We start from the raw sequence: 19,737 nt of genomic DNA on the forward strand, positions 1-19,737 counted from the left end.
TAAAGATGGGTGTGATTTGCTGCCATACTGCAGCTTTCTAGGCTGGAAGCTTTATCACTCACTTCTCCCTCTCATCTCCTTATTCCCACCATGAGCACTTTAAGCCATGGCACAGGCAGAGAGCCATCAAAGGTTATAACTCCTGCGGATGTTTACTTAAGTGTCTTATTTAGAAGATGATGAGGCTTGAGTGCTTATCCTAATGCAGTCACAATTCAAAGTTACTGGTGTGCTCTTAACTAATAAACTTCTAATTGCAGACCAGAATAGAAAGCTCTGTAATCACATAAAATTACTTTCTGATGGGTGAAAATGCATGAGCCTGGGGCTGAGATTTGCTTCCCTTCCCCCCTCCCCTTGTGTCTTCAGGCAGGAGTAGAAGGCTCCTGGGAAGCCAGAGGTTTTGCCCGATAGGAGCAGTGAGGAAGGATGGGGAAGGCAGGAGCATCCACCCCTCACTGTAGTGATGGCTCTTTTTGAAGTGCTCACTGTTCAAATTGGATTTGACACTGGTTATCATTGCGAATTGTGATTATGGGGCAGATGGGAAAGGGATCTCTCTGAGGCATTGTGAAAGCTTCCCTGCTCTGGATTTCACCCAACTTGTCGCTAAGCTTTTCTCAATGGTGCCAAGTTCCCCTTTGCCTGGAAAGGAAGATATCAGTATCCCTGGGAGAGGCGCACCGCATCGTGAGGGGAGGAGTGGACTGGGAAACAGGGCTCCCTGCAATGAACCTGGTGGCCTCCATCCCTTCATCCACGTTGTCTGCAGCACCGATGATTCAATGGGGGGTAAGTGAGCTCCAGAGACATCTGGGAGACCCCGAGCCCAATCAGAGACATCCGCTGGGGTAGCACAAGACCTTGGCTTGAGAGTGGGCAAAGAGCTCTCCAGATGGGAGGGAAATACTCCAGAGGCTCCAGCTGGAGGAATCCTGAGTGTTCTTCAAGAGAGAGTGAAGGAAGGGGCTTTGCATGCTGCAGAGAAACAGCTCAGTGGGACACAGGGGCTTAAAGGTGTAGGCTGAAGTCCCATGTTGAATGGGGCTCAGCAGGCGATGAAATGCAAAGTGATATCTGATCTACATGCAGAAAAGGCCACCTCTCACTGCTGGGGCAGGAACATCTCCCTCCATATCTTTCTGGGGGGTGCTCGGTGAGATGAGCCGACGTGAGGCATCTCAGGGAGCACATCGTCAGCGCAGCACTGTGTGACACCGAGACCTCTCTGAGGAGACTTCCAGGGCCAGGAGCACGGCAGGGCCATCTCCCTCACTGTTGCGCACGTGCAGGGCGGGAGGCACTCCCTGGACACTAGCGAGGCTGTCCTGATGTCAACCCGGCTGACGGTGGAGTGAGGGTCAGGATGTTCCCTCAGATGGAGCCTTGCCTGGCCGAGGTCGGATTTCCAGGGGCAGGAAGAATAATGTCCCCAGAGACCTCTGATGCACTGTGTGTGCAGTGGCGGTGGCCGACGGACAGATGGCTTCATGCCTACATGGCTTCTCTGTCTATAAAACACAGTCCTTAGGTGCAGCACGTGCAACGTGGGCACAAAGCAGGGAGGGAAGATGCCCAGGAGTTAGAATTCACATGCTTTCAAATCCAAAGTTGACCTTAAACTCCAGATTCTGTAAAATAAAAATCTTAGATCCACATTTCTCTTGGTGAGGTTTGTCCTTAATTGGGACTTTGGTGTTCGTTCTCAATTATTCAATGATTTTTTTTTTTCTGTACAGTCTGGTTTTGGTTATCGTGCTTTATCTCAAGTGTCTTGCATCTCAGGCTGGCATCTGTGACGATATGAGGCACAAGCATTCCTCCGAGCCCTTCCAGGAGCCTCACATCTCAATTCACAGATAGGACAGGTCCTGGCTACTAAATCATAGAATGGTTTGGAAGGGACAACTTAAAGCCCATCCAGTTCCAACCCTGTGCCATGGGCAGGGACACCTCCCACTGGATCAGGCTGCTCCAAGCCCCATCCAACCTGGCCTTGAACACCTCCAGGGATGGGGAGCCACAGCTTCTCTGGGCAACCTGGGCCAGGGCCTGACCACCCTCACAGTGAACAATTTCTTCCTAACATGTAATCTGAATCTTTCCTCTTTCATCTTTAATATTAATACTAAGTAATATTTATCCTTATCAGTTTTCATTCTAATTCCCCTCTTCCTTTGTGCTGCTCTTCCTTCAGTAACTCAAGACAAGACCATCCCATCAGCACCACCCAGAACCTTCCTGGAGCTCCCTGCCTTACATCTCACCTGGAGTAAGTTGATACCTATATTTCAAAGCACCTGATATGTTTCAATAGCAGAAATCAAGATGTTCTTCCGGTTAATTTCTGGCTTAGGGGAGGAATGCATGCTCTGGATCACGTGTACCAAGACTGGACTCAGAAATGGCTCAGCCAAAATCCCGCACTCTCAATGACGACCATGACTATTGCAGTTGCCAAGCCAGAATGGCCACCTTGTAGGTTCATCTTATAGATGATACTTCAGGGCTGTAGAATGCCATAGGTGGCTGTGTGTAGACCCTCTTTCACCTGTGCCTCACACCACTGACTGGTGGCCGTAGAGGTACCTGCACCCAGAACACACCAAGGGACATCTGACAGAGCCAGCATTGGGCTGCTGCAGCTGTGGCTTCCTGTGGTCTCCCGAGGAGATGAATTTTGGTGGTACAAGAGTGCTTCCAACGTGTTATGTTGTCCTTCCAAGGCAGAGCGAGTTACAGCTGTTGAGACTGAAGATATCTCCTCTGTGGGAAACTGCAACCAGGTCCAAGGATGAGATGATGAGGTGCCAGATTAAGGTCAGGGCTAGCTGGGAGGGAGCATATCTTTCCCATCACAGCTTCTGGGATGCTTGGGGGAACTGAAGAGGACACAGAAGCTGTGGGATGACATAGTGCTCTGAGGGCAGAGGTCTTGGACAAGGGGAAGATCTCCAGCAGCTACATCTCCATCCACACTCTTGTCTCTGCCTCTCTTCCTCTTGCCGTGTTTGGGTTGAAAAAAACCTCTTGAGTGCAAGAGGACTTTCTTAGCACCCTGCCAAGCTGAGGGACTGGGCCAGGACAGGGGCTGCATCATAGGGCCATTCGCTTGGGAATGTTGTCCTGTGTGGGAAGGTGTTTGGGTCTCGGAGGGGACCTCCCTGAGTCTCTGAGCCAAATGACAGACCTCAGACTTGCCTGGCCAGGACCAGTGGGAGTCCTCTCTGCAAGGACTCTCAGCTACTTTAGCCCTTACAGCAGTTAAAGAGTAAATAATGAAATTAAATAGGAACAAACAAGCACAGAGATCAGAATTCAAGACTCCCCAGTGTTTCTGGCCTGACAGAGAGTCGCAACAAAACCTTTCCTCAGCTGACTCTGAAAGGGAAAGCCACACAAGCTCCTTTTGCTATTCAGTCCAAACACAGGGCTGCTACTCATTCGAGCCCTCTGAATGTTTTCTTAGCTCCTGGGTACATCGCGCTGTGCCAAGAGCACAAACACTAAGGCCACTGGTTGTAGGTGGGCAGGAAACAACAGCGGTGGAGGAAAGTGTTTTCCAGAGCAGGGTAATCAGGGCATGTCCCAACCTTCTCATCCCATTTTTTTGCCATGGCAAATGGTGAGAAGCAGACGAGAGGACATCCTGGAGCTTGCTTAGCTTCCTCCTGTAATTTCTATTAGTGCTTTGGCTCAGTTTGCAAGTCAAAGCTAAGCTGTTCATCCTCATTCAACTCCAGCAAGAGCAGGGCCAGCACAGGAACCTTCCATCTGAGCCATCGGACATGGACTGAAGGCTGAGCCAAAATGACTCCACAGCCCAACCACTGGTTTCAAAACCACTCACCGTTATATGTGCCGTCTTTGCTAGGGAGCATGCCTGCTTTGGAGGAAAACATAGAACTGGGATCTTCTCTTTGGGTTGCTTAGAATCATAGAATGGTTTGGGTTGGAAGGGACTTCAAAGCCCATCCAGTTCCAACTTCCCTGCCATAGGCAGGGACACCTCCCACTGGATCAGGCTGCTCAAAGCCCCATCCAACCTGGCCTTGAACACCTCCAGGGATGGGGCATCCACAGCTTCCCTGGGCAACCTGTGCTGCTGCCTCCCCACCCTGATCAGAAAGAATTTCTCCCTAATGTCCAATCTAAATCTTCCCCCTTCCAATTTAAAAGCCATTCCCCCTTGTCCTATCACTCCAGGCCCTTGGAAAAAAGTCCCTCTCCAGCTTTCCTGGAGCCCCTTCAGGTACTGGAAGCACGTTCCAATGTCTCCCTGCAGCCTCCTCAATCATCTGGGACCACAGCAGGAAAAGGAAAGGGATTTTACACTTTGCCTGCATTTTATTTTTTTCTGCTTATAAGAAGATTTTGGCCCTTCTCCACGTTTCGTGGCAACCTTCCGGAAATCCTGGATGCACCTCCAGAAACCCTCCTTGAATGCTTTGATTTTTAGCCCAAAGAATATCAGCAATAGAAACAGCTTGTCCTTGTGGCGAGGTCGTAATCCATGCTCCTCCTCTTGCTTGTCCCTGAAGCACTGTGTTTTCCCTTCTTTTACGAAATGGAGGTTACAACGCGTATTTTACCTTCATGAAAGCCTGTGGTGGTCTCAGAGATGTGTTTACACACAGAAATCCTATCATCCAAAGCGGTGTTTCTCCCAGCTTTGTGGCTTTTGCTCTGTTCTTTACTACAAAGCGAGCTCCTCGTAGCCCACAGTCACCATTTTAGTATCTTCCCTTCTCCATCGCCCAGGCTCATCCCAAGGAAATCCCCTCAGAAAACCCCTCTGAGTGCATTTCTGTTTGATCTCCTGCCTTTGCCAACCATCACCACCTTACAGCATGAGCGGACGCTACTTATATGTGATTTTAAATCCCTTCTTAGCTAACAAAGCAGGGATTTGAATTTCTAGCCTGTGAGCATAGATCGTGCTCGGAGAGGTGCCTATGCCAGGAAATTCCTTGCATTGTCTTAAGCAATTTGTTACTCTGTGCCTCCTTGCAGGAACAGGCTCTGACACAGCTTTTGTGTGTTGCAGCTGCAGGAGAGCAGAGCTATCAGCGTTCCTTTCCTTCACGGGCGAAGCTTGTTCTTTCGGAAGAGAAGCTGACGTTCTCCAAACCCTGCTGAATTAGCACCCTAGATGCCAACGCTCTCTTGGCCCAGAGCTAACACTGCCCAAGCTTCTCATTGTCCAGTTGTTTTGTGCTCCCTTTGGGATAAACACATGTCCGGACTGGGAAGAAACTCTTGGGCAATAATTCGCTTGGCTAAATACAGGTTTCCAGTGGAATTTTAGATACAGAGGGTCTCCTGCCTGGCGCATTTTCCCCTCTATCCACTGGTTCAGTGGCTGTATCTCCATCCTTGTAAATCCTGCTTACATCCCTGAGAGGATGTCCCAGACACCACAGCAGCTCTCAGATAACACTACACATCTTCAAGGTCAGCTTAGATGGGACCTTGAGCAGTCTGATCGAGTGGGAGGTGTCCCTGCCCATGGCAGGGTGTTGGAACAGGATGGGCTTTAAGGTCCCTTCCAACCCAAACCATTCTATGATCTATGTTTTGGCAACGACATCGAGTCTTTAGTCCGTATAGGCAATGATGGCTGGAGGTTAACGCATCTGACTGCACACGGGTACTTTCTGTAGAGGTAGATTGCTCTCTAGAGTCCCTTGATTAAATCTATGTGAACCTCAACAAGCCCCTGGACACCTCTGGCTAAATTCAGTTGCCTCAGTGTAGATGCTTCAGGCCTTCTGAGATATGTCCTACCATGCCCAGGGCATCTGCAAAGGTTGGCTGGTATGGAACAGGATGCCCAGGACACCCATGCATTTCCAGAGAGATGCGTGTCACACCCAAGGATGTCCCCAGTGGAAATGGATGCCTACGTTTAGGTAGCTGAGTCTTGCCTCTAGATTCCAGACAGACACCTAATGCTGGTGGAGTTTTCATCTGAACTGAACCCCATTCCTGCTGACTCAAAAGGACACTGGCCACTCCAAGCTCTTAAAGAGAGGAAGCATTTCACAGATCATGCTGACACAACAGCAAAAGGCTCTTCCCTCCCTGCCGTGGTGTGGGTGACACATCAGTACTGTCATTGCCCTGTAGATGACCTTCCAGCTCATTTGCAGGCTGCATCCCTTTGGTAACCTGCGTCGTCCCAGGAAATGCCAATACACGAAAGCTATTTTGGCTCACTACAGTGCAACACGTGCCAGCAGAAGGAACATCAGGTAATGTCCTCCCTGCGGGATCATAGAATCACTAGATTGGAAAAGACCTTTGAGACCATCAAGCCCAACTGTACCTGTCCACTACAAAAATCACTCCCCTAGGCACCTCATCTACCCATCCTTTAAATCCCTCCAGGGATGGTGAATTCAGCAGCCTCTGTCAGTGCCTGAAAACTCTTTTGGTGAAGAAATTTTTCCTGATGTCCAATCTAAACCTGCTGTGGCACAACTTGAGGCCATTCCCTTTAGTCCTATCACCTGTCACTTGGGAGAACAGACCAACACCCACCTCTCTACAACTTTCTTTCAGGCAGTTGTAGACAGGGATAAGGTCTCCCCTCAGCCTCCTCTTCTCCAGGCTAAACAACCCCAGCTTCCTCAGCTGCTCCTTGTAAGACTTGTCCTCCAGCCCCTTCAACCAGCTTCATTCCTCTTCTCTGGACACACTCCAGGACCTCAATGTCTTCCTTCTAATGAGGGGCCCAAAACTGAACACAGTATTCGAGGTGCGGCCCCACTAGTGCTGAGTGCAAAGGCACAAACACTTCTATGGTCAAACCCTGGATGAGTTTGTGTATGATGTGCTGCTGGAATCAGTGGCTGTAAACATCCCACAGCCTTGTATAAGATGGAAAAACCCCAAATAAGAGATGCTGCTCTCTGGCCAAAGGCCTCTTTTCACCCACCAGGTGAACTTGGTGTTGGTTACATCTCTGTTAGTTTTGCTGAACCAGAATGGTGAGTTGGGACCTGCCCCAGTAGAGACATGATCCACAAAAGGGTTTGGACAGTGGTGGAGGGAAAAGACAAGCACCACCAGTTGCCTTTGCAATGTCTGCTTGCAGAGAGGGTGGCAATAAATGCAAATTTAGTTCAAAGCTCTCTATGCCGCAGGTGGGGGAAGCTTGTTTCGTTCCCGTTCCCTTTGGCAGCCAGAGTAAACTTGGATGTTGTCAGGAATATTAAATGTTGCTAAGCAACACGTGATCCCAAATGAGTTTCATCAGCGCAACCCTATGGGGAGGAGAAGATGAAAGGCATCTGAGTTGGGAAGATCAGCAGAAAGCACCTGTTAAGGTGGTGGAGGACAGAAACCGCCTGGGCCCCACTGGGGGAGCGAGGGCAGAACCGAGGACTGGCTGTGATTGGGTGTGTCCTGAGTAGAACGTCACGGAGAAGTGCAGGGTGGCCTCCACGCTGACCAGTGCCAAGTGAAGTCCTGCTACGGGCAGTGCCCACCCCTGTCCTCCTTGCTGGCTCAAGCTCTGGTGTTATCACCTCTGGCCCATGAGCCTCCAGTGAACTTGAGGAGATACAGACAGTCTGCAAAAGCCAGAGGCACAACAAGGTCAGTGCAAAGCTTGCTGATACCCAGAGTGGTTTCCTGAGGAAGAATAGCACAGAAATTGACTTCTCTTGCTTTTCTGTCCCTCTGGCATAAGTAAGCCACCTCCCTCCATCGTTGTAAGGTCACACTGGATGCTCACCACAGCTTGTCCAGCAGGGAGAGCACTGGGGGCTCATGCACATGTCCCCAAGCACTTCTGAGAAGGCACAAGCACTTTCCTGCCCTCTCCTGCAGTGCCAGTAGCTCTCCAAGCTCCTGACTTATATCCTTGAGATCTTGCTTTAGGCCACCTCACTGCACCAGACGTAACCATACCCGTTGACTCCTATCCATGTGGGTTATGGAAGCAGGAGGAGGATAGTTCAACCACCATCATCTTCCTCAGAGACATGTTCCCTGCCACTTAGTCCCTTTTCCATGTGTTTCCAGCTCAGATATGTTAACTCTTGAGTGAAGTTGTCTCCAGCATCAGTGAGGTGCTAGGAACTCTCACACAGGAATTAATAACAGAAGGGAAATGGGACAATAGCTCTATGCTGCACCACGGATATGGTGTCCACCATCCCAGAGGAGATGGAGTTGGGAAAGGTCTAGAGAAGGGCAGCAAGCTGAGCAGAGGCATGGAGTGGTATTCCCGCAAGGAATAGCCAAGTAAACACTTCTTGGCTTTGAAGAGATAACTGTGGGAGGACACAATAGTGGACTAGAAACTCATGAGAGGTCCAGAGTGTGAACAAGGACTAGCTAGTCTCAGTCTCATACAGCTGAAGAACTAGTGGTCATCAGATGAAGCTGTTATGACAAAGGGTTTAGATTTCAGGAAATCCCAGAGACGATTCATTTACTGGGCTTGCTTTGGTTGTTTCAATTACTTGTTAGTTTTCAAGTAAGGTAGATGGTCAACAGGCATCCCCTACAACACCCACCTGGTGTGGAGGTGCCCTTCCCATTGACAAATGTGGCTTTAATGCTGCGCTCGAGGATGGCTGGAGAGGACTCTGCTGTCAGTGCACACACTGCCATACGTCACTCCTCCTCAGCTGTGTCTCCCAGTACGAGCTCGGAGTGGAGCTCAGAGTCTTTTCTCACCCTCTGAAATGACTCACGGCTGATGAGACTGCTGGCGAGGGAAGGATCAAACTGGGTTTTGCAACAGGACTGGATCCTGCATGATGCAAGAAATCCAATTTACTTATCACCTGCTGGGTTACTGACTTCCTTTCCACCTTCCAGTTTGGTTCCAGTTCTCCTTTGCCTGCTAGCAGTGAATCACCACGTGTTTGGTTTTTTTAGCATCACTGCAGGATATTTTGTTTAAAAACATTTACACTTCTTTTCCTAGTTGATTTTGTACAGCTTTAGTTTTGGTCCCAGCCGAGCAGTTCCAAAATTGCACCCCACTGGGCAATCTTCACACTGTCCTGGGGACCAACAGGGATTGTGGGGGGAAGATTTTAAGTGGACACAGTGGCCATGGGTCTGGTTTCCTGGGCTGCCCAAGATGCCCTCATAGACTCTGGGGATAGAAGTGTTCTCAGCGGTGTAATGTTTCATCTGGTCAGTATCCTGAGACAGTGAAGGACACGAGTTCTTAGAATCATAGAATGGTTTGGGTAGGAAGGGACTTTAAGATCACCTACTTCCAACACTCCTGCCAAAGGCAAGAACACCTCCCACTGGATCAGGCTGCTCAAAGCCCCATCCAACCTGGCCTTGAAGACCTCCAGGGATGGGGCATCCATGACTTCCCTGGGCAACCTGTGCTAGTCACTCATCACCCTCACAGGAAAACATTTCTTCCATCTAAGTCTCCCCTCTTTCATCTTAAACCATTCCCCTTCATCCTAGCCCTGCGCTCTCTGATCAAGAGCCCCTCCCAGCTTTCCTGTAGCTTCCTCAGGTACTGGAAGGCTGCTCCAAGGTCTACCCAGAGCCTTCTCTTCCATAGGCTGAACAACCTCAACTCTCTCAGCCTGTTCTTTTTGTGGGAGGTGCTCCAGGTCATCTTCATGGCTTCCTCTGGACTCAGTCTAACAGATCCGAGTTCTTCCTGTGCCGAAGGAAGCATAGGAAGTTCTGTCCTGTTCCTTCTTGTCCCTGAGTAGCTGCATTATGTCTTCCACCCCAGCAAACTCTCCCCTGGGTGTTCATGCCTAGCTGATTTGACATGACTGTACAAATATAGATGGCTTAACCTATGTGGAGTTCTCTGGGAGAAGAGAAGAATAATGTTGGACGATCAGAATATTCCATTTAAAAAAAATTGAAACAAACAGAAAGAAAGTTCATCCAAACAAACCTTGTACTTCTCCCCTATTAATAGCACTCGATCTCTGTCTGGTCTCTTTAGGTTGCTGATGCTATATGGGCTGATGAGGATAGATATTCTGCTGGACCGTGATCAGGAGAAACTGATGTGATGGTTGAGAGCACCTTAATTTCTATGGTTTTGTCCCCATTTTTAACACAGGGTCAGTGAACCCTTGTGCAGTGAGTCTACACTGCTGCTAACGGTTGGCTGGGGAGAGCAAGCTCTTCCGCATTGGTTTCTTTGTGCACCTGAGTTAACACCTTACCATGGAGGAGTGAGCAAGGGATGTCCATGAAGGTACGAAGTCTTTGTGAGAGGAGTGGTGGCCACTAGAGGGTGGCCATGTCATAGCTGGCACTGGCCTTGGGGACGCTGCCTTCCAGGGGCAACTCTTTTCTCTCGTAATGGTAAACTGACTTCTGGCCTTGAACATGCGACCTGCCCAAGTACAACATTTCTGACCTGAAGGAGATCTGGTAAGCTCTGGTGGCTGATGGAGAGGGAAGAAGTTTTCATGTCATGTGTCAGAGAAGGAGTAGAGGTATTTGGATATCTGGGAAGGAAGAAGAGGAAAGGTGTGAGAGTTGGGTAGTTGCCTATGCAAGGCTGTAAGAAACGTCATGGCTACTTGCCATGAGTCTCCTGATCCTCTCAAGTTGGGGGTACCTATGCAATATTTTCATCGGCTCAGAACTGCAAAGCCAGTTTTCTGAGCTCGTGTTTACTTGCATCATGACCTGACTTCACACCCAAGCCAATGCAAACACTGCTGCTTTATTGCTTGAAGGCCATAATACTGTCAGAGAACACAATGAATCCACCTCTCCCGGTATGGCAGGTCCTGGAGGCAGGAGCTGTACTGCTGCTACCTGTGAATATATTGCATAACCTGAAGGACAGAGTTCCTCAGATGCAAGTGGCCCTACGATCAGGCATGGTGTGGACTATACTGAAAAGAGGCAAAACAAATTCTGTCCTCAGTGCCTGACTCCCTGCAGCTCCCTGCAGGTCCCCCAGGCCATCCCGCCAGCCGTGGCAGCTTCCCAGCATCCACTTCTCCTCCTCTGCCCTCCTGCTGTGGTGTATCTCATGATAAAGCTGACTTCCTTGTTCATCCTCCCCCGTTTTGGCTCTGAACAGGAGCTCTCTGTTCTTTTCCAAGGAGACTTTGGCAAAGGAGCACATTTCTTTCCTTCCCTGTAGCAGCCCCTTTCCTGCCCCAGACCTGTCCCTGATGAACTCCTCACTTTGTCATCTGATGCTCCCTTCTGCTTTGGCTCACTTTTTGCTTACCCATCCACTGGCTTCTGGTCCTTCCCCTCGCAGCCCAAACACATTTTAATCTTTCCCATCTGAAACAACTCTCGCTCAGCTCTGATTTCCTCTCCAACTCCATCTCATTGCCACTTCTGTGCACACACTATGCCAAGACCTAGCTCATGTCTTCACTAAAACCTTCACCCATGTCTAACAAAACCTCATGGATTTTGGGTTGAGCCCAGCATAGTTAATTTGTTCCTTCTGTGCTGTCTTGGTGTCTTTTTTTGAAGTCTGAGGACACCACTGTGCCTGCTGACACAGTGAATTTGTCCCCTTTTGCTTACATGCGTGTTATCCCAGATCCTGCAAACTGAGTTGTGTGCTTCCTACCTCTCTGCATGGCTGCCCACCTCATCCACGGCCTTTGCCATCTGGTACCTTCATCTCTACATGGGTCTCTCTTGCTGACAACAACTGTTCTCCTGTACCAAACGGCTTCTGTTCAGCCCACGGTATCTGCAGTCACCTTGCTCTGTTTTCAGACATGTGCCTCTATGTTCTCTCCTGCACTGCTCTTTCAAACACAGGCGGTGAAAATTTCTTTTAGACAACTTGGTTTAAAAGTTCTCATTCAAAACAGAAGGTTTGCGAAGAACCACCATTGTTTCTTTTTCCTTCTTTATACTCACTTATGGTTCATAGAATCATAGAATGGTTTGAGTTGGAAAGAACCTTAAAGCCCATGCAGTTCCACCCCCCTGCCATGGGCAGGGACACCTCCCACTGGATCAGGCTGCACAAAGCCCCATCCAACCTGGCCTTGAACACTTCCAGAGATGGGGCAGGCACAGCTTCTCTGGGCAACCTGCGCCAGGGCCTCACCACCCTCACAGGAAAACATTTCTTCCTAATATCTCATCTCAATCTCCCCTCTTTCAGCTTAAAACCATTCCCTCTCGTCCTAGCCCTGCATTCCCTGATCAAGAACCCCTCCCAGCTTTCCTTCCAGTACTAGAGGCTGCTTTAATATCTCCCTGGAGCCTTTCCTTCTCCTGGCTGAACCAGCCCAACTCTCTCAGCCTGTCCCCATATGAGGTGCTCCAGCCCTCAGATCTTCTTTGTGGCCCTCCTCCATACTCGTTCCTGTTGGTGTTTGCTAATGATATCTGACGATATGTACCTGAGTACTGCGTTTGTGGGGTTTTGAAGGAACAGGAATTAGAATCAACCTGGAATTATGAAGTGTCTCTGATTTAAGCATCTCTTTTGCTGGAGTTGTGATATCAACAGAAATTAATCTGGTTCCCTGGGGTGTCCCAGACAGGCAAAGCTGTGGGATGCTGCCTAGAAAGGACACGTAGATGCCGGGGAGACAGACGGATGTTTGCATGGCTGGCAGGCTGTTATTGCCAGCCAACACCAGCTGGTCTCAAACAGGATCTGCTCACGATTTTACAGTTCCGTTTGAGCCTCTTAAAGGCTTAGCTGCATTCACAGGAAGGGCTGTCCATGTTTTTACACCCCTGGACACACTGCAGACCAGTGCTCTGACCAGCTCTTTAGGTGCTCTGATAATAACAACAAAGAAGCAGGGAGAGGGCTGGAACAGTCTCACATCAGCTCTTCAAATTAGTGATTTCTGTGATCAGGAGCAGAAAATACTGAACAAAATCCTCTTACACTCCCTGTCTTTGCAGGCTTAGGATTGGGATGACCGTGCTCAGCAGCACTTCTCAGGGACCTCCTGCCTTGGCTGTTGGACATTCCTTATATGCCAGTATTTGTGGAATGAGCTGGTCCTCTGAGGCTGGTTCCTACCTCTGCTGACTTTGCAGACATCAGGCAGACACAAATGTTTGCCCAGCAAAGCACGTGTGAGATCTGCTCTGCCTTGCTCTAAGAAGTGAAGACATCACTTCCTCAGCAACGTGAATGCTGGAGGTGGTCACCCTGCACCTGCTGAAAGGGAATAGGGAAAGGTTCACAGAAGACACCACCGCTCAGAGATCTCTGCACTCTCACGTCAGCCATCCTGCAAACTTTCACTCAGGGAAGTCACCCTGGAGAAACTCAAATCCCCTCTGCTATTTTTCTCCCATCCAGTATCCCTGGAGTCTAATAAAATAATATTGTTATCTTTCTCCCCTTTAGAAAAATGCAGCCCTCCAAGCCCATTGCAAACACTGAGTGCTGACCCCTATCTCCTCAGTGAAGCAAGAAGGAACATGTTATCAGTTAGAGATGCTTTGGCCTGATAGACTTCCATGTTCAAGTATTTGGCAGCCCCTTTGATTTGAGCCTATGTGGGATACACACACCCTCATGGGAAGGGGCCTCAGCTGCTCGTGGTCTCTTTTAGAGAGCACCTGAAAGATGGTTTCCTGACCTCAAAAGGCAAATAGACACAAAGTGAAGTTGGAAAAGATACAGAACAACAAGAAGCTCAAAACTCTGTGGTGGCCTTCATATCACTAAGTAGATGAGGACTCATCAGGCTGGAAGGGTTATGACAGAGGACTATAAATCAATGTGAAGGGTGGACAGGGAGAGTACGATCGCCATCTCGATCTGTACAAGGATTACAGGATGTCAGATGAAAACAGAAATTACATGTCCAAAACAAACAAAAGGAGCTGGTTCTTCTCCTAGTGTATAATTAAGCTGCGGAACTCCTTGCAGCAGGATGTTGCAGATGTTGAAAATGGATGGGAGTTTATAAAGCAGCTAGACAAATTCATGGAAGAAAAACTCACTATGGGTAATTAAATATGAAAACGCTGTATATGGCACAGGAAGCTGCAAACTGTTGGAAGCTGACTGGATATTTTGGAGATGTATCTCAAACTCTTCGCTGTATTTTGACTCTCTTCTCTGGTCATTTTCTCCCAACCTTGGCCAAAGACAACTCACTGGGATGAATGGACCTTGATGGCCATTCTGAAGGTCCCACATTTTTTCTATCTGAATACCTGATGGTAGGTTAGGGCCCTCATTACTTCATAGGTCTCAGGACTTGTGACAATGCTGTGGGCAGGTTCATGGCATGCCGTAGGAACTTCTCCTGTCTTCTGGCTAAGATTAACTACTAGCCATAGGCATTGTGCAGGTAAAGGGTAAGTCACTTCCACAGAGACTACACATAAATGGCTTACAAACTATGCTATCCCTCATCTGCTTACTATTCCATGCTCACCCTACTCTTCAAATCTTCTGATACCAAAACAAAGTACTCCTTAAGCTGGATCTGCAGATCAGCTGTGGATCCTTTACAGCGAGGCTCTCTGGATTCAATGGGAACCAGCTGCTGTAGATAGGTTTAACTGCTTCTATATTAGAGTTCAGACACCTGCAACAAGGCTGGTTGTGATGGGCGTCTCATTGGGTTCGTGATCCTAATCCACAAGAGTAATCTCAGCAAGGCTTAGACCAAGCTTTCTTATTTCTTTGTTTGCAGTTTAGAGCAAGTAATTGTTTTGCAGCTGAGGAACATAAGAGAAGATGATGTTGCCTTCTTCCTCAGCCTTGTGTGGATCAGCAGCACCAGACAGACCACTCAGCACATTTGGGACCTGAAGGCACTTACCTGTCCTTAAATCTGCTTAGCCCGAGTGTCGCAGTACTGGTAAAACAAACATTCACCTCCTTCCCAGTGCCCATACCCAGCTGTGTCCATGTCATCGCCTCTCTGTACAGTCAGGCAGAGATACAATTATGGGAGCTGATCTATGTAAAAAAGAGGTAGACAAAACCAACAACACCAAGTGTGGTTGTTTTGGAAGCTGTGCTGGTTGCAACCGAGAGGACAACACAGTTGCAGTACGTGGTGATGGGTGGAGAAGATGAAGCAGGCAGCAATACCTTCAGCAGGTTTTTCTGCAAAGACTTGGTTCTGTGAAGCCACAAACAACGCACGCTGGTGTTTGCACAACGCCATTAGCAAGGGGGCTGGGTTTTAAGGCAGGCTGTTTTGCTTTCTGGCTTCAAGTCCCTTTACCAGGACTCGTACTTCAGTCAAGAAGAAGAATGAGGGCGTGAGGTAAGTTTTGATTTCTTTGTAAAACTGGCTTTCCAGTGGAGAATGCAGGGGAATCAGCAGGGATAGAAATTGTGACCCTAAATTAAGGACATGACCTGGGCTATGACCTGTTCCGTGCACTGTCTGTAGTCCATGCTAGCCCAGTTCAACTCGGTGACCTTCAAAGGTTTAGCACATTCCCTTTGGGTATGAGTGGGTGACCTACTGAGGCAAAAAGAGAGGTGCCTGTGCCTGGGAAGCTCTAGGCTGTTGAGCCTCCCCACGCGGAGCCTGGCTGTCCTCCCATTCCCACAGATCACAAGGGAAGAGGGAAGTCACGATGCCACAACACTCACTGTTTTGACGGTATGAGTCTCGGCTTTGCTGCAGCTGCAAATTAACATCAGCTTCCCCATCTGGCTTCCCTCTGCAGGGCCAAGTAGAACATTTTGTGCCAGAGGTAGCCTGGAACAAGCTGAGGCACGCACCTGGCTGAGAGCTGCCCTGTCGAGAGCCAAAAGTGAGAGGTGACTTTGTCCACAAGGTAAGACATGAGGCTGGTTAGTTGCCCTTGTGACAGCTCTTGCAGCTGTGCAGCTGGAGGGTCTGAAGTATGGAGGTGAGGGTACAAAGACAGGCTGAGGTTTGGAGGGGAAGAAGAATTTTTCTCAGAGCTTGGTGTCTGCACTCCGGGCAACATCATCCCGTTGAAGGTACTGAGTGTCTGCGCTGCCTCCGAGCATCATGAGCGAAACCACAACTGGGCAGCAGTGAAGGTGGTGGCTCTTACATCTAGAGGCCAGTGCCAAGTACTCCGCTGAGACACACCAGCTGCGGGTCAGTGAAGATCTCCTTTTGTAGAATCACAGAATCATAGGGTCCTCTCCTCTATTGTCAAGACCAGAAACCCTGCAATTTCCAACTCATTAACCTTTGATGCAGGGTTAGTGTGCTCCCGGCTTGCTGCAAATGTGGTGTCAATTAGCCCGTTATGAGCTAAAGGACATTATTGGATTTCAGGTATGAACTTCATAGGCTGCATTCTGAGCTGCCTAACAAGATGGAAATCTGGAAAACCTGCAGACTGCACCAAAAAGTTCTGCATGTAATACACTTTAAGGCTGAGATATTGGGAACCTTTGTACGAAAAGGGGTGACCGAGCATGCAGAGCTCTGGGTTTCTATGAGCCCAAGTGTAAGTGTCACCAAGTAGCATAAAATATTCTTAGACTGGAGGTTTTTCTGCATTATCAGGAGACGGACACCATGAACAGAGGACTTGGGAGTCCAGGATCCAGCACTATGGTCATACCTTTGCTTCTCTTTTCTTTAACATGTTTAATGTGTCCTCTGCCAATTTTCCCTAAGGAGGCATTTGAAGCTGGTTTAATGCATTTGCTTATATCAAGTTAAACCATCCCTTGAGTTCACTCTGGTTTAGATGTGCTGCTTGGTCAGTGCCCAGGCAGGACATCTTGGGCAGAAGTGCTGCATTGTGGCAGGCACTGTTTCATACTTATGTGCAAAAACTTTCCCTTGGGATTAATTTCACGGAATCGTAGAATGGTTAGGGTTGGAAGGGACCTTAAAGCCCAATCAGTTCCAACCTCCCTGCCATGACATCTTCCGCTGGACCAGGTTGCTCAAAGCCCCATCCAACCTGGCCTTGAACACCTCCAGGGATGGGGCATCCATGACTTCTCTGGGCAACCTGTGCCAGTGCCTCACCACCCTCTTCTTCCTAATCTCTGATCTAAATCTCCCCTCTTTCAGCTTAAAACTGTCTCCCACTCTGCCCTATCCCTGCACTCCCTGATCAAGAGCCCCTCCCCAGCTTTCCTGTAGCCCCTTTCAGTTCTGAAAGGCCACTATAAGGTCCCCATAGAGCCTTTTCTTCTCCAGGCTGAACAACCCCAACTCTCTCAGCCTGTCCTCATATAGGAGGTGCTCCAGTGTTCTGATCATATTTGTGGCCCTTACTTTAGCCAAAAAATGTCAGGTATTGAATCTAAATGTTGCCCAGAGTCAGAAGATGGGCTGAGGCTTTACCCCTGTGCTTGAGTCAGTGCTGGACAACTTACTGCTTCAGCTGTGACGTGTATGGAGAAGGTCTTCCTTGCAATGTCCAAGCCATGTGTTTCACCTGCAGCTGGCTGCTTGCTTTGGTCCGAGTTTGTCCATAAAGACAGTTGACTTACCCCGGGAATGCTGCCTGTGCTGCTGAACCCAAACAGCAGCCAAAGGTCACAGTCTCAGTCCTCCAGTGTCTCCAAGAGGAAGTGCTGTACATGCTGAAACTGTCTCCCTGACTAAAAAGCAAGAAAAACCCTGCAGCTGGTGGTTAAATAGACTGACCTTGAGTAACACCGGCTTGCCAGCTTTAAGAGAAAGCTAAATGCCATGTTTGGGGGTGGGAAGGTGATTGCGGGAAGGAACAGTTTAGCTTGCTGGAGAGGTGAGGGGCAGATCCTACAAGAAAGCTGGAGAGGGGCTATTCATAAAGGCTTGTGGTGATAGGACCGGGGGTAACGGGTATAAACTGGAGAGGGGTGGATTTGGGCTTGATATAAGGAAGAATTTCTTCACCATGAGAGTGGTGAGACATTGGAACAGGTTGCCAATGGAAGTAGTGGCTGCCCCATCCCTGGAGGTGTTCAAGGCCAGGTTGGATGAGCCTTGGGCAGCCTGATCCAAGTGGGAGGTGTCCCTGGCCATGGTAGGGGCTTTGGAACTAGATGATATCTAAGGTCCCTTCTAACCCTAACTGTTCTGTGATTCTATGATCCCCAACTGCCTAGAAGACCAGGTGTGTATCCATTCCAAATGGTGACAGGACAAGTAATGGTGTGTAGGTCCCCTGCAGAGCATGTATGTGCCCCATGTGTGCATAGGACCTTTGGGGCAACCGGGCTGGGGGTCATTGGTCTCCCAGCAGTGGATGTAGCTACTGAGGCTGTCCTGTGGGTAAGGACCTTGCCCCTGGATTGAGTCCAGCAACACACTGAACACGGTGACAGCTGTGAGCTGCAGCTTATAATGGGCCCTGACAGAATAACCTGATCACAGGGAAGTGCTGTCCTTGACCATGTTTGTCAGCACTGGGCTGATGCTGGGGCTGAAGAACCTGTGGCTGGGGGCTGCATGCAGCCTGGGACTTCATTCTGTGTGCCTTGCTGCCTCGTTAGGGCACCACGGCTAGAAGTATTCAAGTTGTGGTCAACCAACAGGATCTCCTCCAGCACTATCTCAGCACATCTTGCATCATATGCCACGTCCATATGCCCACGATTTTGTCAAAGGGCACTCAGCGTATACACTGGACATCACTCTGGTGGGTTGTGACACAACCTTCACAAGATCCTTGAACTGAAAAAAAGAAGAATAGTTTCATTTTGTGCCCAAAAGCACCAAGGGACTCAAAAGAGACTTGAAACGAGCACAGTTCAGAGTGGACATGCCTAGTCTGTTCCAGGGAAATAGTATAGACAGGAGCTTACAGCATTTAGCCTCGACACCAGCAATTGCTTCCCAAAGAGGCTGGCTTTGGCAGCGCGGAGGACTTAGTCCAAATTAATCACATCGTTTGTAGATTGTTCAAGGGGCGTGAAGAATATGTTTGACCTTTTGTAATGAAAAACTCCACAGCCTTGTTTCACCGAGTAAAATGGGAAGGTCTAAGCCCTTGAGAAACTACTTACGCTCAACAAATGTGACTGGCCAGATGGATAGTTGACCTGCAAGGCCCTCTTTTGCAAAGAGAGATTGAAACTGGGTAATTGGATGTCCTGGTGTGGCTTTGTTTGGGGGTTTCTGTGTGTTTTCTTGCAATGGGAGCAGTAACAGTAGGAAGGGCATTTCCCAGCAGGAGAATGGGAAAAGTCCTTGACCTCCTCTCTCGGAAGCAATCGCAACCACCCTGTTTTTTGTGGTTTAGAGATGAATGAAGGCAGTGTATGTGGATATAAATGTTCAGCTGGCCATGAGTGTCTTAGATAAAAAATAAACCCACCAAGCCATGCATAAAAGGTCTTGGAGATCTTGGTGGACAGCTAGTTGGACGTTAGTCAGCAGAGTGCTCTTGCAGTGATGGGCCATAAATAATACTGTAATAGCGACGGTGCAGGTTGAGGGAAGTGGTTATTTCCTTCTGCACATCACTGTGAGACAGATAGAGCTACTTTGCCCCATTTTGGTCTTCCTGGTAAAAGACAGACTTTGTGCTGGAGCAAGCTTAGGGAAAGCTGTTAAGATACTCATGGGTCAGGATTTGTTCAGCCAGCAGAAAGGTAGGGCAAGATGGTACCTTACTGCTGTTTAGAGCTACCTAATGGGAGAGTGTAAAGGTGATGGAGAAGACTTGTCTTGGAGGTGGGCAATGGAAAGACAGCATGCAGAGGGCATAAGCTGCAACATGGGAAATTCCAATTAGACACAAGGACAGGATTCTTCCCCACTGAGGATGGTCAAACACTGGAGCAGGACACCAAGAGGTGGGGGAATTCACATCCTTGGAGATACTGAAAACTCAACTGGGGAAGGCCCTGAGCAA

General features: G+C 48.9%; 1 protein-coding gene across 2 annotated transcripts in view; it reads left to right on the forward strand.

Annotated features, from left to right (window-relative positions):
- The first annotated feature begins 15,595 nt into the window (after positions 1 to 15,595).
- SMOX (spermine oxidase) overlaps positions 15,596 to 19,737 on the forward strand; it is an 88,163-nt gene continuing 84,021 nt past the window's right edge. The window contains exon 1 of one of the 2 annotated variants that reach the window (XM_054065250.1): positions 15,596 to 15,732. The gene's annotated coding sequence lies outside the window, so the exon portion shown is untranslated. The remainder of the gene's footprint in view (positions 15,733 to 19,737) is intronic. The other variant, XM_054065249.1, reaches the window with a different exon arrangement.

Source organism: Cuculus canorus, chromosome 4 (assembly GCF_017976375.1).
Source record: "Cuculus canorus isolate bCucCan1 chromosome 4, bCucCan1.pri, whole genome shotgun sequence".
NCBI lineage: Eukaryota > Metazoa > Chordata > Aves > Cuculiformes > Cuculidae > Cuculus > Cuculus canorus.